This window comes from Columba livia, chromosome 7 (genome assembly GCF_036013475.1).
Source record: "Columba livia isolate bColLiv1 breed racing homer chromosome 7, bColLiv1.pat.W.v2, whole genome shotgun sequence".
Classification (NCBI taxonomy): Eukaryota; Metazoa; Chordata; class Aves; order Columbiformes; family Columbidae; genus Columba; species Columba livia.
This window is the reverse complement of record NC_088608.1, coordinates 30,428,217-30,444,368: the sequence shown is the minus strand read 5'-3', so window position 1 is coordinate 30,444,368 and position 16,152 is coordinate 30,428,217. Positions and strand designations below refer to the sequence as shown.

At 40.3% G+C, this 16,152-nt stretch overlaps 1 protein-coding gene and 1 long non-coding RNA gene across 5 annotated transcripts in view; one reads left to right on the top strand and one right to left on the bottom strand.

The window, feature by feature from the left end:
* Positions 1–1,339: 1,339 nt before the first annotated feature.
* On the bottom strand, positions 1,340–15,839 carry LOC110358247 (uncharacterized). The gene is made up of 3 exons (XR_010473720.1): positions 15,684–15,839; positions 14,621–14,818; positions 1,340–8,683 (listed from the first exon to the last, which is right to left on the bottom strand). It is a non-coding gene; the product is annotated as an uncharacterized LOC110358247 (long non-coding RNA).
* LOC110358245 (G/T mismatch-specific thymine DNA glycosylase-like) overlaps positions 12,956–16,152 on the top strand; it is a 43,965-nt gene continuing 40,768 nt past the window's right edge. For 2 of the 4 annotated variants that reach the window (XM_065068971.1, XM_065068972.1), the window contains exons 1-2: positions 12,956–13,379; positions 15,693–15,759. The gene's annotated coding sequence lies outside the window, so the exon portion shown is untranslated. The remainder of the gene's footprint in view (positions 13,380–15,692; positions 15,760–16,152) is intronic. The other 2 variants (XM_065068970.1, XM_065068969.1) reach the window with 1 other exon arrangement.

The window sequence follows — 16,152 nt, the reverse complement described above, 5'->3', positions numbered from 1 at the left end:
GAATTCAGACCATGCTAATAATTTTCTGCAATGATTCATAATTCCTTCCCATTCTTCAGCACAATTATAGAAAATGCCAGTTTCTTAAATCTATAGGTTAATTTCATACCCTGCTAGAGTTTCTATTAAAGAAACTGAAGCCTCTCTGTCCACAATAGCTGGCTTTTTGGGAGGGTGGAAGGTTATACTTTGGAGAGTGGAAGGGGGGTTGGATTCTGCTATTTTCCTTCTTTTATTTATGTATTTTCTTTTTTGCTTGAACCAACAAGATTCTGTCCTTGTTCTTCATGTTCGTGAGTCTCAGGAGGACAGCACGTACCATTTCTGTGCTATTTTTATGCCCTCTTCCTGGTAATCTGTTGGTACTCTCAGCCTAAATTGGGTCACCTTGAGGATTAAATAATGGCAGTATGGGGAGCCATTTCTGGAAGACAGTCAGTTGGTTTATTTAATTTTGTTTTTGGTTTGCTGGATGAGAAAAGGGAAATGTTTTGTACTCTGGGAGGGGATTCTTGAGTAGCTTTTTATCTTTGGTGTTCTTAATCTGTTTTAAAAAGGTCTGGGACACTGTTTCTCACACTAACAGAATAATTAAATCTTAATTGCATTGATTGTTTTGCCATGCTTTAGTGGGCAAGTGATTAGAAATGGCTTTATATCACAAGACAGAATAAAGCGCGTTATCCAAAAGTTTGTGCGTTGGCAAAAATATACCCACCATTTGGTGTGTGGAAAATGGTGTTGCATCAGCTACATTGCTCTAGCGATACAGTATTCCATCTGCATCATTCTTCAGCCTATTTGTGTGTAGAGATTCCCTCATGAAAACAGGAGATGATTTATTGTAAAAGCATGTTTATGGCTCTGCTTCCCCTAGGTTAGAGACAACCAAAGCGTGACTGAAAGGGTGCAAACAGCAGCTCTGGTTGCTGGCTCTGTGTCAAGAGAGTGGCAATGAACATATGCCTTGGAGGTGAAATGGGCTTGACACTTGTTCCTTCACAAGGACCAAGCACTGGGTACCTCTCCTTCTGGAACCACTTTGAGATTTTTCATTTTTTCAATGGTCCTTGGATGCCTTTGGGTATAATTTTTTCTTGGGAAGAATTGGGCTCATTAGTAATTTTTCTTCTGTTGCTAAGAATACTAGTTTTGTGTTTAAAAATATAGATATTTTATATATGTATCATACATAATATCTGTACATTATGTATATATTAAAGTCTGATAGAATATTACAGCTAAATGCAGCTAGGTGGACTTCATCCTTCATCTTTAACCACTGTGGGTCTCCTTCACATTATTTGCGACTTTTGGGGGCTCGCTCCTCTCTGGGTTTGTGCTGATCACACTCCAAACACCTTACTGAATGCACTGAGATTAAGAGATATAGATAGATGTAAACACAGGAAGACTGGGAAGTCTGGAAAACCATGTGGAGATTGTGTGCAAACTCCCGGCAAGCAGTCAGAGCAAATGTGAGGGAAAATAAATACCTCTTTTTTCCAGATAGCTGGGTAGTGCTTGGTACTCCAGTCTCTCCTGGGCAGTTAGGGATGCACTTATCTGTGGTAGAGCTGTAATTCTGGTTTCCCATTATCCTTACCTCGAAATTTATCTTCCAGCAACAATGCTGCATGCTGAGAGTCAAGTGGGGATTTTTACACCCCTATCCACGATGATATCTATTCTAATGAAATACACTGTGTACTTAATACTTTTGTTTTAGGGCACGAAGTCAGTTGCAGGAATGGGGAGCCCAGATCTTCAGCCTCTCAGCTAAGTACTTATTTAATAAACCCAAACCAATGCTTTGTCCGCTCAGAGCTGCCAAAACTACTTAGTATTTTATTCTGTCTAGGTATGATTTCTACCTGGGTCATATTGGTGTCTAAGCTGTACCCACATACTCTGATATACACATAAGGGATGTCATAATAAAAGATGCTTGAAATGATAATCACTCATACATTTCTAGCCAGTTTACTTCTTAGAGGTCCTGCAGTTACTGCCTGCTGATTGATTGCAGCATGATTTTGGTTGGATGTCTAAATCCCGTCTGAATGCCCTCAGTCTTGTAAATCCTGGAAGCTGTTTCATGTTTGCAACAGCAGTAGAGTCTTTCAGCCTCTGGAGGCCTCTCCACATACACAGCCGGTGTCAGGACTCGATTATGGAGAAGCCAATTAGGACTAGTACCCAACAAATTCTCCACTGAGGTAAAACAGTCAGCAGAGAGGTCTTGTTTCTGCTTACAGAGGTGTTTCTTAATAAGCTCCAGCAGATCTAGGAACAATTTGATTACTAGGGAGTTTCTCAAGGGGGCACTTGAAAAATTATGGAAACTTGAATTTTCAGGATGATTTTCGTGCCTACATTATCTGCATGAGGCAGGGTGAGCTAGGATTTCCGTTTTTTGTGGATGTTTCTTGCTTTAATGTTCTGTGCCTGTGAACTTTCTGCAACTGAAGGAGGAGGGGAGGAGAGGGCAAAGACACTCACCAGAAACCAGTCAACGGCATTGAAAATACAGGAATGCTTTAAAGCCGGTTTTACTGCAGAGACTGGAGGGAGAAAAGGATTTCAGAGTGTCAGTAGGGCGTATGAGCTATTGCTGAGCCCAGTTGTCTCTGGGTTTTGAATTCCCAAACAGATTTTTGACATAGCATAGTATTTCATGTCTGACTTTAGCCATTTTAATCTCTAACAAGGAGGAGGAATCCAGGGCAACAGTGTCAGCTGAGTTGTAGGTGAATAAAATTACAGGCTTGGGCTGGAAGATTGTTTTCTGTGACATTTTCTAGAATAGCCTGGGGTTGCCAGGCAGGATGTTCTTCTCCCCATTCAGAGCCCATCTCACCAAGAGCAAAGGAAATGTACCTTGCAGTTACTACTGTTACTGAAAAATGGTGTAAAGTATTACTTAGCACGGTTCAATTATCCATTTGGCCAGTAGTATACAGAGCTCTTGAGATTTATACCTGTGGTTTTGATGAAAGTGTGACTTCTCCATAGTCTAGAAGGAGAAAAACAGGGTGTTTGAGCATAAACTGACTTTGAGTGTCTGACCACTGTGTTAGGGACAAGAAAGACAAATGCAAGGAAAAAGTGTTGATTGAAATTTCAAATATGCCAACCATCACTGCTTTATCTGTAGTATCAATCGCTGTGATGCCTAAACCACTTTATAGGGAAATTAAATCTCTGTGGTGTGGTCTTTGGGAGTTCTTAAGCAAGTTTTCTGTTCCTCGTCCCCATTAATTGTGTTAACTTTTAATACCTGCTTCTCAAAGGTCCAGATTTAAATGTAAAACGTGTGAATATAGTAATTACACTTCTTTCATGTCTTTTCAGACTTGCTGAGAAAGCATTCAGGGACAGAAAAGGCATAAAATGAACAAGGAGGTGATAGGCACGATTTTATGGAATTCAAAGTGTGACCATTGCTTCTGTCAGCTGAAAAGTTGTGTCTGAAGTGAACTACCAGCCAAAATGTAACAGCAGATAAATGTAAATGTGAAAATATAATACCCCTCCTCCCCTCGTGTCATTTTTTAAATAGGATGCTTGAGCATTTGGATGGATTGGTGCAGTGTATTACTACGTCAGGACTGGGAGTTTTGAGCCATGTAGGCTTTTTCTGGTTGAAACAAACATCAAAATATGGGGTCAATTTTTATCTGGCAAAATCAAAACAGTCTCCATGAACGTAGTGATGTTAGTCCTGGAGTCAGGTTGTGTAGCCACATAGCCCATTTAGGAACCTACCTGGATTTGAGTTATTAGCAGGGCTTGAGGATTATTATTATTAATTTTTTTTTTAGGACCCAGGATTTTTTGTGACACAAGCGTACTAGAACTTTATATAAATTCTTCTAGATCTGCCAGTTAACTTGTAAAACTTATTTTCTAAACCCCTAGATTTTAACAATTCCAGATCTTATAACCTATGCAAAAATTGTTTATATATGCCATCTACTAGATGCATTGCCAGCTTGTATGAGCTGCATGTACAAACCTCTCAAAGAGGTGGAGAAAGGTTTGCAGCACTGGGAAGTATGACAATTGCTTTAAGAAACCCCCCATACCAACAAAAAAGCCTGCTGCAAGCCAGTTTTCTGCTTTGCAGAGTCATGGCTGAATGTGATTTGGAGAGCTTGTTCATCCTTCTTTTTAAGAGGTTGTCATATCAAACCAGATAGTGTTCACAGTATTACCCTTGGTGCTGGTAAACTGCAGCTTCGCTTCTATATTAGAGCAGAAATGCTGAATCTCAGGGTGGTTTTACAAGCTTGCAGGTGCTGCATTTTGACACAGTGCTCCCGCCTGAGATCAGGGTATGAAATAAGCAGCCTGTACCTGTGGACAGAGTTGTCTTCTTTCAGAACTTGGTTTAGAAAGAGTCCAGCAGATGGTGCAATGGGCTTCTTTTTAGCTGCAGAAATGCTTAGATCTTGAGGTTTCCTTTGGTTTGAAATGAAATGAAGTAATTTTATATGCTCTGATCTGAAGCTAACATTTTAAAAAATTGAATTTTAGAAATAAAAAATATGCAGGTTCTGTATTTTTTTTTTCTGAAGAATCAATTGAATTTGATATGCATTTCTGTAATACCACCCCTGTCCTTATAAACACTACTGAGAAAAGAAGCATATTTCTAGGGAAGCCATGACTTGGCTCAATCCCAGTAAAGGGAGAAGTGCTGTTCTCATCACCCATGTTTATCACAGCACCTGACAAAGTGGGGTTTAGCACCTCTGCCTCCTGTAAGAAACAAGAATTGCTTGACGCTGTCTCTCTAGGGGGTGAGTCAGTTCCTAGTGTAGTCTGTTTGTAGTTTAAAATCTATTACTTTCTACCCCCAAACAGTAATTTCCTGATGTTAACAATCAGTGCCAGACAAGACATCTCAGTATTTCCACTTAATTACAATTAATTAGGAGACTGCTTTTTGCACAGTTAGATAAATGGTGTGCCTATTTGTTCTTGATGCTGCCCTTCTCATACAAAATCAGAAGGTTAATTTGGTGCTTGAAATTGAAAGCCAAAATGCTGTTGACCATCTTTCTACGGAATAGCCTGAGAGATCACTTCTGGTTATGAGCAGAGTTGATTACATGCCCTTTAAAACTTTTACTCAAAAACCCCTAAACAAACAAAATTTCCCTGCAAATATATATGTGTGTGTGTGTATGTTGGGGTCACAATTAGCAGAAATCACAGTAACAGAAAAATCTTAGTAACAGAGCAGTGCAAAGATGATATGAATTAGTTATCCCTCTCTGATTCTCTAAAATGTACCCACCAGTTTGCCAAAACTGAGAGGCTGCAATGTTGTAAAATGTGCGCTGAGGACTTGAGAGAAGCTGTAAAGCTCCACAGAGGCTTGAATGCAGCCAGATGCTTCTTCCATGTTCTTTTACTCCATTTCTGAGTAAGCTATGCAAATTTAGCTTTAGAGCCAGAAGTGATGAGTAAGGAGAAGGTAATCTTTGGAGTCAAACTATCTAGAAGAACATGCACAAATTCCTTCCAGAGTTATATGGGCTCACTTCAACAGTTTGCTCATAGTGTTTTAAAGAACCATTAAATTACTTGCCAATTTCCTGTTAATAATAGAAAAGTGCTCAAAGAGCTGAAGACCTGAACAATGGAGTTGCCCCAAAAGCGCAATAGGTTTTATTGTAATCATGAAACCGCAGTCTATAAATATTTTAAATCTCTTAAAATTGTGTTTATAACTCTACCTTTTGTGGGCTCTAATGCAGCACTAATGTGAAATAAATACTTCTGGGAAACCCAGGGAAATGCAATTGGATTCGGTTTAATAGCAACCTACCTACTTTCTTGTGCCTACTGGATTTTAGTGGTATATCAGCCATAGGCCACATAGTGTTTATTTTAACAAATGTGAGTGCTGGCATCCAAGTTCACATCCAGAGTTCAAATACTTTTTAGGCTGCTGTAGGGTGGAACCATAGAAGAAGCAGTGAGTTTAGTTCTTGTAGGAGGAAATGTAGCTCTTTTGTCATTTTACAGTAATCTTTTAGTTTAGCAAGCACTGATGGAACTCCTCTGGTTAGGAGTGACAAGTCACGGAGTATGATGTGTCTTATCTGGAAAGTCTCACTGGCACAGACATTATGAGGGTGCAGAGTGGTACATCTGCCACGTCTTGCAGGCTGTTACAGAATATGTGATGTTACTGAGGTTTGAGACATTCTTCAGCCTTTAATTCCATGACAATTTTTAAGCTGGAGAGTTTCTCGCTTGCCATACTGGAGGATAATTTACAACATAACGTCAGCCTGGTTGTTCACTGGGAGGCAATGTCAAATTTGCCGACTTATGTGCTTTCTGGAAGTGCTTCCCTGCTAGAATGGTCCTGATTAATAAAACATAGGAAAGCAAAAGAAAAATTAGCCTTCCCTAGCTTTTTTTTTTTTTTCCCAGCAACACTCTGCTTGTGTGTTAAGCCATTCAGATGCAGACCTGGTCTAAACTAGAAACTCTGCTGTTGCATCAGCACGAGGCTTTGCCCAAGCTAATAATCCTTGTTGAGAAGCAGAGTGCTGCAGCAATACAGTGTAATGGCTTTTTGATTGGAAATATTGAGGGTCTGATTCAGAGGATAAGCTCTTCCCCAATTGCAGCCAAGAGGCCGTAGTCCATAATGCTGGAATTCTTAGGAAAACGATGAAAATACTTTAAAAATGCAACCAATGCATTTCTCAATGTGTAATTATTACTGAGTCAAATCCTGATGTACATTGATTGTGTCTTGTCTGCATAATTATAGAATCGATACCTGATGTCCCAGTAATCAAAATTTGATAAATCTCTTAAGCCAGTACTTTTTGAAGACAAATCGCCATTTTCTTTCCTTCCGTTTTGTCTTCTAGGCCAGAAGGAACACTAGAATTTATGTCAAAGGTAACTACATGTGGCTGATCTGTGTGGCTGTCATGAACAGAGAGGAGTGCTCCTTTCCTCTAGGCAGCTGGTTTCTCATTCTTTGGAAGATCTGTAGTATAGCTGGAGCTTTAGCAGTGCTGAAATAGGTGAGCATCTTCCTCTCACACAGTGACTGCAGCAATTGATTAAATTAGGCATAAAAAGTAAAACCAAGTCAGAGTTTTGCAGAGTTGTGCAACTTAGTTACTTCTCTAAACCGTTAGTAGGTCAAAAGAGGTTCTCCTTCCCCTCTACTCTGCCCTGGTGAGACCACACCTGGAATATTGTGTCCAGTTCTGGGCCCCTCAGTTCCAGAAGGACAGGGAACTGCTGGAGAGGGTCCAGCGTAGGGCAACGAAGATGATGAAGGGAGTGGGGCATCTCCCTTATGAGGAAAGGCTGAGGGAGCTGGGGCTCTTTAGCTTGGAGAAGAGGAGACTGAGGGGTGACCTCATTAGTGTTTACAGATATATAAAGGGTGAATGTTAAGAGGATGGAGTCAGGCTCTTCTCGGTGACAACCAGTGATAGGACAGGGGGCAGTGAGTACAAACTGGAACACGGGAGGGTCTGCTTAAATATGAGAGGAAACTTTTTCTCAGTGAGGGTGACAGACACTGGAACAGGCTGCCCAGGGGGGTTGTGGAGTCTTCTACTCTGCAGACATTCAAAACCTGCCTGGACACATTCCTGTATAGCCTCATCTGGGTGTTCCTGCTCTGGCAGGGGGGTTGGACTGGATGATCTTTTGAGGTCCCTTCCACTCCCTAACATTCTGTGATTCTGTGAAATCATCTTTTAATCTCACATTTTAAAGCTCCAGGTATTACTAAATTAAACAAATTAATTACCTATTTGATTTAAGGTCTAGGAATAGCACTGCTGATTTATCTGCTCAGCAAAGGGAAGAGAGAGAGGTGTATACAGCCCACTATTTCCCACTATGCACTGGTTGTATATAAAGCATCTTATGTTTATAATTTTAAGCTTGTTATTGTCACTCAAGCTCAACTTTCTACCACACCCCTGTTATGGTTAGGAATATGTATCCAAGATTTAACTATAAATGAGAGGTAACTAAAGAGGTAATAAAGTACCAGAGTTTTAAACATATTTTATATCTGTATAGGAAAACTGGAAGAGGCAAATAAAGCTATCACTTTGCATTATTCTTTATCTTTTTGCATTTAATAGTCTGATTTGAATTTTGAATGCTTTGCCTAAGCAGCAATGCTACAGGACTAGGGCCCCTTCTGTCTCTTTTTAAGGATTTTATTTAGAATGCTAGTTTTAAATAACTTTTCTGATGGCAACTGAATTAGCCTGGTAATTGCTTAAATAAATCTGAACTAAATTTTTCATGAGAAATATTTTTAATTTCCCCTTCTGAAACTCAGTGGTTTTTATATATCTGATTTCTTCCAACTGAAATATCTACTGTGTTCACAAAATCCCCACTTTTTGTTTTTCTGTCTCAAGCAACAGGAAACTGACATTCTCCATGTATCTCAGAAAGTAAGTTATTAATGGCCTCTGTAGGATTTTCAAAGACGATTGTTACTCCCTCAGGTCAGGGCCTTTTCCTTCATATCACTCATGGGGCCCTCAGCAGGAGTGGTAATCTTGACCCCACCAGAACTGGAGCAGGGATGGGATGGGCAAAGTGATTGCACAAGCTGGGTCTTTCCTGAGGTCTTCCTCTCCTGTGTGTCCTGATGCTGTTACAGAACCTGGCAGAAACAAAGCAGAAGAGATTTATTGAGGAGGCTTACAGTTAGGGCTACACAGATTATAGCAATCATCGTAATGAATTTGGTATAATACAGAATTCAGAGAAAAGGGCAAATATCTAGTTGAAATAACATTGAGTCCCAAAGGAATGATAAAATCGGTAAGATAGGAGATCCAGCTTGATTTTTAAAGATTTATCACCCAATTTATTCACTTTAATGCAGACCGATTAAAGCGTAAACCCCAGCTATCGCCACACAAATATCAACAGGATTAAATAATATAATCTTTGGAGACAAGTATTTAAGTCAAGTAATTTAGCCAATCAGTTAAACTTTTCCTTTGCAAACATGTCTTTTAACTCCCTTATCTGCAATGCAGATCACTTTGCATTTTGTTCGGTGTTTGGTCTGCATGAATAATTTCCAGTAGGAGTTCAGGATGTGAAACAGGGCAAGAACGCCTGTAGTGCTCTGCGGTGGGCTGAGGAAATCAGACATCTGTATTGTGAGAAAGGGCAGTTCTGTACTGGCAGTGATCTTATATGCATATCTATATGTAAAAATTAAACCCTTGTATTTGTCTTTTGTTCTGCTAAGGAGCTGATCTTGCCTGTTGCTGCCATTTGTTGCATTGGAGGATGATCAGCCACTTCTTCCCCAGTTCAGGCTTCTGGCTGTTTCAGCCTGAAGAGATAACTACCAGAAACATCCTGCCCTGTCAATAGTTTATTAAAACCTTTGCCAAACTTGGAAAGAAAATTGTTAATGTAGTTACAATAAGAACTAGGGGACTGTCGAGGGTTAAGATTGCGGGGTGACAATAAAACCCTGGCAGATGTATTGTTAACCCCCTTTCCCCCCCCCCACTTCCCCCTCCCTCTCCCCCTTTTTCACTAAGAAGAGGCGATTGGGAGGAAAAGAAGCACAGAGTGAAGAGAGTTGGAAAAAATTAAAGATGTTTTACTAATGCTACTAATAAGAATAGAGAAAACAATACAAAATATACAAAACCAATCTTGAAAGTCTTAGCAACTGCAGAGCCGGCACCTGAAGTCCTGAATTAGACTCTGCAGCCAACCGGAGCTGGATTCAGTCTCTCACTAGGCCTCAGTTCGCAGGGACGACTAGCAAGGTCCTCTCCTAATGTCGGCCATAAGCAGAAGGGAAAAGGGAAAAGCACACGAGATCCTCGTGATCTCCCACTTTTATATGAAGTATTCACATGAATGGAATGTTATACACAGTTGGTCAGTTTCTTGGTCTCTTTCTTCTCGTCGCCCCTCTCGCGAGATGTCCATCTGTGCTTATCAATAAGTTTGCATTCCATTGCTAGGTTTACCAAAACATGTATCTGGTTCTCCAGGAAAATGCAGTTAGTATGAAGGCTTTAGCTGACAGGCAAATTCACTGAAAGAGATACTTGTTTTTAACAAAACCAGGACAGGGACAAATGAAGCCTTTGTGACCATGTGTGGCACATTCAGTCCTTTTTTAGAAGTGATTTTTTTTTTCCTTAAGTGTCAAATGACCTCATCTAGTGAGCCAGCTGACCCACTTTATTTTTGTCCCAACAGGTCCCTTTGGCAAACTCATTGCCAGTGAGGCAGGCCCAGGGGCTGGATGAAGGTGGTGGTCTCTGTACGTGGCAACTTAGCCATGGCCCGCTGATGTGATATGTATAGGGAGCTGCAGGATTGGTACATGCACCTGTTTTGCCCTGAATGCAAATATGGTTTGGTGTTTGGTTTCAAAGAAGTCAAGTTAGTTGTATCTTCTCAACTCAGAACTGATGTGGGGAGGCAGCTCTTCTGGCTTCAGCCTTTCTACTTGCTTCTCCCTATTTTCATCCCTGAATAACCAGCTTCCACTTTTCTGAAGAAACCACTTTGTCTTCCTTTTGTCTTTTGTCTACTTTTGTCTTCCACGTGTTGCAGGTTCCGTAGTGTTTTTTGGTTTTTGTTGTTTTTTTTTTTCCTTTGTTGTTATTCATATTGCTGCTGCTGGGGTTGGCTTTGTTGTTACAGCTGTTAATATTGCATGATAAAATGAATTGTTAATTGCTGAACCTCTGAAGAGCAGACAACAGGCTTCTTACTGCCTACAGTAGATGTGGCAAGGACTGTTGAGACCTGGTGTCAGATCAATCATGCACTGGAGAGCTACATCAGAAGGTAGTTTTGAGAGTGAGGAAGCGGCTCCAGTGTTAAGAATATTCCTCAAACCGATCAGTTCTTCCCTGTTGCTGAAAGGTGCTCCTTGAAGTGTCAGTCCAGCTTAGCTATAAATTACTTGCTGGATATAACTGGTACTAGCTCATGTTAGTACTGCCGGAAGCTGCTACGAATCATATTTTCTCTTGATGTAGGAAAAGTTGGAAATGTTTTTCTATCATAGGTTTGTCTCAAACTGTGTCTCACATTGTAGGAGCTATTTAGAGACACAACTTACAAAACGAACCATATCAGTACTTGGGGAAGCTGATTTCTGTTTTCTTTCCCTTCTTTATTTCAATATGGAGCAGCTGTCTCTGTGAGTGCTGCTGCCTGCCATTGTGTGACTGATGTTATTTAAGGAAAGTTGATGCAGATTTGTTGTTTTCACTTATTTTTAAGAACATGGGAGAGTATTTTGCCTCTTAGGCAACACACTTCCCACCCTCAACCCCAGCTCATTTTTAGCTCTCCCAGCTGTATTAGGGAATACTATTTAGAAACTCAGAAAGAAAAACTGGAGAGCAGCTTGCTGAGTGGGTCCTTTAGCTTGAGATTAGACAAATCATTCCATATGAATTTATGATGTCATATGACAGCATGAAGAGCAAATGTAATTTCACGTTGCATTATTATTTATTGGATTTACAACAAAACTGCAATTATAGGGGAACCTTGCTCATTCAAGTGTGCTGACACATGATCAGCATGCACATGATCTCACTAACAGAGAGGGTCTCGTGGGAGATGTGGCAACCACTGTCTCCCTTGGCCACAGTGACCACAAAGAAGTCAGGTTTAAAATCTTTGATAATGTGAGGAAAACTTCTAGCAAGACCTTAACACTAGATATGAGGAGAGCAGACTTCAGGCTGCTCAGAGAAATACTTAGTAAGATTCCCTGGGAAGAAGCTTTTGAAGGTGTTTATCAATGTTGGTCCATCAATGTTGGTCATTTTTTAAGTACCACCTACTAAGATCACAGGACCAGGCCATTCCAAAATGCCACAAATCTAGCAGGCAAGGTAAAAAGCCAACTTGGCTGAGCAGAGATCTTCTTCTTGAAATACAGCAAAAAAAGAAATTACATGGTCAGTGGAAGCAAGGTCAGGCAACATGGGAGGACTACACAGATGCTGCTTGCCATCATAGGGAGGAGATTTGTGCTGGCAAAGCTCAACTAGAATTGAAGCTGGCCAATACTGTGAAGGACAATAAAAAAGGCTTTTTAAAATGTATTAATGGCATGAGACAAGCTAAAAATAACATTGGCCCATTAATTGATGAGTGTGGTCACCTTATTAACAGGGACATAGAAAAGCTGAGATGTTTGATGCTTTCTGTGCCTCAGTCTTCAACACCAATGATGGACTTGGGCCCCCTCATAACCCTGGGCTGGAAAACCATGGTTGCAAGAACGATAAATTTCCAGTCAATCCGGAACTTGTATGGGATCTGCTACTCCAGCTAGATCCCTACAAGTCAATGGGGACTGACGGGATTCACCCAAGGGTGCTTACAGAGCTGGCCGATGTCATAGTAAGACCTCTCTCCATGATTTTTCAATGCTCTTGGGAATCTGGAGAGGTTCCGGAAGACCAGAAGCTGGCAAATGTTGTCCCAGTCTACAAGAAGGGCTACAGGGATGACCCTGGCAACTACAGGCCTGTTAGCCTCACTTCTGTGCCTGGCAGAATCATGGAGAAAATTGTTCTGGGAGTTGTTGAAAAACATCTGAATGACAATGCAGTCATTGCTCCCAGCCAGCACAGGTTCATGAGGGGAAGGTCTTGCCTGACCAACTTAATTTTGTTTTATGGAATTACCCACCTAGTTGACCAAGGGAAGCCTATTGATGTGATCTTCTTGAATTTCAGTAAACACAGGACACAGGTCTTGAGGAATTGCTTAGCAAGTTTGCTGATGACACAAAATTGCGTGCAGCAGCTGTTGACACACTTGAGGCCAGAGTGGCCCTGCAGAGGGATCTGGATAAATTTGGGAAGATACTCATTCACATGCACAGTAATGGCATGACTGTAAAGAACAAGAAATCCTTACTGGTCCATTTATTTTACTTCAAAAGGGCTGTAAGAGAAAGTAATTATATACTCTTTTGTTTCGTATTTTCACTTAGAAATCAAGACAGTAAGAAAGTATAGTGAGCTCACAGAAGGGTAAAAGAAAGGCTTTCAACACTAAAGTTATCCGATTCTCCCTTTTCTCACAACATACAGTGCTGTTGGATAGCTAAAACAAATGCAGCGGATAGTGGGTGTGGAGGATGATTCGCATGTTCGTCTGACAGCTCACTGCCAGAAATGCAGTGCTATTGGGTGCACCTTGGTGGACCACTGCAGACACTGGTGCATCTGATGAAGGTGGGGCCGTTGACGTGTGCCGAAAGCCACGGGTGTGTGGAGACTGGGGTGGATGAACATCCAGACAGCTCAGAGCACAGCCTATGTCTACAGCCAGTCCAGGTAATACTCTCCGGGCTTTTCATTCTCTGTGGTTTTATTCTTGCTAAAAAATCTGCCCAATGTATGTAATGGAAGGGAAGAACATCAGTATGAAGGAAGAGTGGGAAGGCTCTGCTGGAATTGGTCCATATTTTGTGAGTTAATGATCCAATGTGATTTTAGGTAAAGTCATTTTCTTGAGAGCATATATTTAAAAAGAAATATTAACACTGTAGTGTGGTAATCAGACACAGCAATATCCATGGTAAAATGCCAATGTTCCAGAGATGTGACAAATCCAGCATTTGTTATTTACCTCTCCAAAATACTTGGCTTTGAAAAAGCAGTGCTGAGTGCCAGCAGAAGGGTGTTCATTACACATTCAACACAACATGCAGTCAGCTTCAGCATAGAGCTAACTGTAGGGGGGGTTCTTTGGCTCGGCTTATAAGGTAGAATGTATATTAATTGGCCCATAATTCAAGCTGAAATAAGGAAAGGAGAAAGATAAGATGAGCTGTCAAGGGAAGCAGCTAGATTTACTAGTGATTTTTGGGTAGTGAGTTGAGGTAAAAGAGCACTTACCCTTGAGAACTGCACAAAATCGTTTGTAAAGTCATTAGTCTTATGAATTATTTTGACTGTAATTGTTATTAATTATTTGTACTGAAGTAGCACTTGGAGAAAAGAGTTATGCTAAAAATCCCACAAAAGCACACAATAAAAAGGCAATCTTTCCCCTGAAGAGCTCTTAATCTTAATGCCACTCTTTATTCACACTGTATTTTCTTCTCATTTTCATAACTTCATTTGGTGTTTCCATCCTCTCTTTTATTCCTGTACATGGCACCTGAACCTCTTCCTCAGAACTGTGTTGGTGTTTGGCAAATGTGAAATTCATGCATCTGCACTCTTTAATGTCTCTGACTGTCCTTTGGTTTTCCTCTTCAAAGCATGTAGTTCTTTTTCTCACAATTAATTTTCTTATTTTATTTTCTTGTCTCCTTTTCTGATATTTCTTCTATTGTCTCAGTCTCCATTTTTTAACCTTTCTCACGCTTCTTTAATCTTTTCCATGCACTCTTTTTGTCTGACATTTTCTCTCTTGGTTCCCTTTCCAGTGGGGGAGATCTGCTAAGATGTAACACTTTTTTTCATTTGTCCTAGCTGCACTTTTTCCGGGGAATTGTTCTACCCCTCTTCACTTGCTATATCCAGCAAGAATTTACCAAGAAGAAAGGTTATTTTTGGGGAAAGCTTACCTTTGACTAGAGATTGATGATGCTGCACCATGACTCAGGGCTGTGCTGGGTGTCACCGGCTGCTGGAAGGTCCAGCTGGGGGGGATTCTGGTGCTGGAGGGTCTTCAGTACAAGAGTTTTATAAATAATAAGCTTACTTTGTGACCTCCCTGGTGAAGTTCCAACATTGTCTATTAGGTCATGGTGAAGAAACAGAAACTAGGCAAAAAGGACAAAGTTAACTGTTGGCTTGTCCTTCTGCTTTGATATTAATTATGGTGGTTTGCATTAGTTTATGTTTGCAATATTTACAGCTATATTGCCAAAGTAGCCTTTAAACAGGATTATTGTTGTCATAACCATTATTTTTAAAGAACTGCATTTTTCAATTAGGGGAAATACGTGAGATACATTATCTGTAACAATCTCTTTTAATGATAACAACAGACATGGAAATTAGTCCAGGGTATATAATTAAATATATTTGAATAATTATAGTGTAATCAAGTCGAAATTACTGATGCCTTTATTTGAGGCTAGATTATGTAGAAAACAGCACAAGAAAATACGTGCTTTGAAACCTGAAAGGCAGTAGTATTTCATAGCACATTTGCATACATTGCACCAAATAACTTTGTTCTGTGTCTGTCAGAGATTTAAAATATAAATAACAGTCACTAGGCTAGTTTTCAGAGACTTGGGTATGTTGACAGAAACTCCTCTGTGGTTGAGTTTGCTGGCATGTCTCAGATGTTTTGGTGTCATGGATTTGCAGCATAAAGGTGGATTTAATGGTGCTCAATAAGCTTGCTCAGAAATGTCTGCATTACAAATGCCTGTTTATTGGATTTTCTTGGAAACGTTTCAGTTTTTGTCAGTACCCCTCTCCCCTTTCTCATCTGATGCTACACATACTCAGAGATGTCAGCTCAAGAGACAAAGAGTTATTTTCTTATTGTGTGTAAAAACAAACAAACAAAAGACCACACCCAAACAAACAATAAAACCAAATCAAACAAAAAATCCACAGATCCCCACCTCTTTTCAGACTTTGATGAGAACAACCTCTTCTGTAATTCCTTACCTTTAACAGCAAGTGCTGACTTTGAAGCAGGAAGAAGGAGAAGGAAGAGTTCAAAGCTCTGGCTGACTTCCAGCTGGTAAGTCTCAGGCACTGCTTGTGTCAAAGGAGAATGGGAAACAGAGCTGTGAACTCCAGTCTCTTTATCTGTGCAAAAAGGATGGCAAGAAAATAGTTTGTGTCATCTGACTTTATTGCACAAGATGATAAGGCTATACTTATTTTTTATTTTTGGGGGGATTTAATTCCCAAACGTAATATGAAAAGTTGCCTGCCAAGCCTTTATAAGAACTTTAAATCCTTAAGCCAACTGGCAGATAATTGTGGGTTTTATATTAGTGGAGAGTAAGGCATTAGGGTTCAGCTACTTGTTAAGATTTCAAATAGCAGCAAAGAAAAGAAATCTTTAGGAAAGTTGCTCCTGAAATCGAAGTGAGCCCTGAGATTTTTCATGTAATGGGCAAAGTTGTCT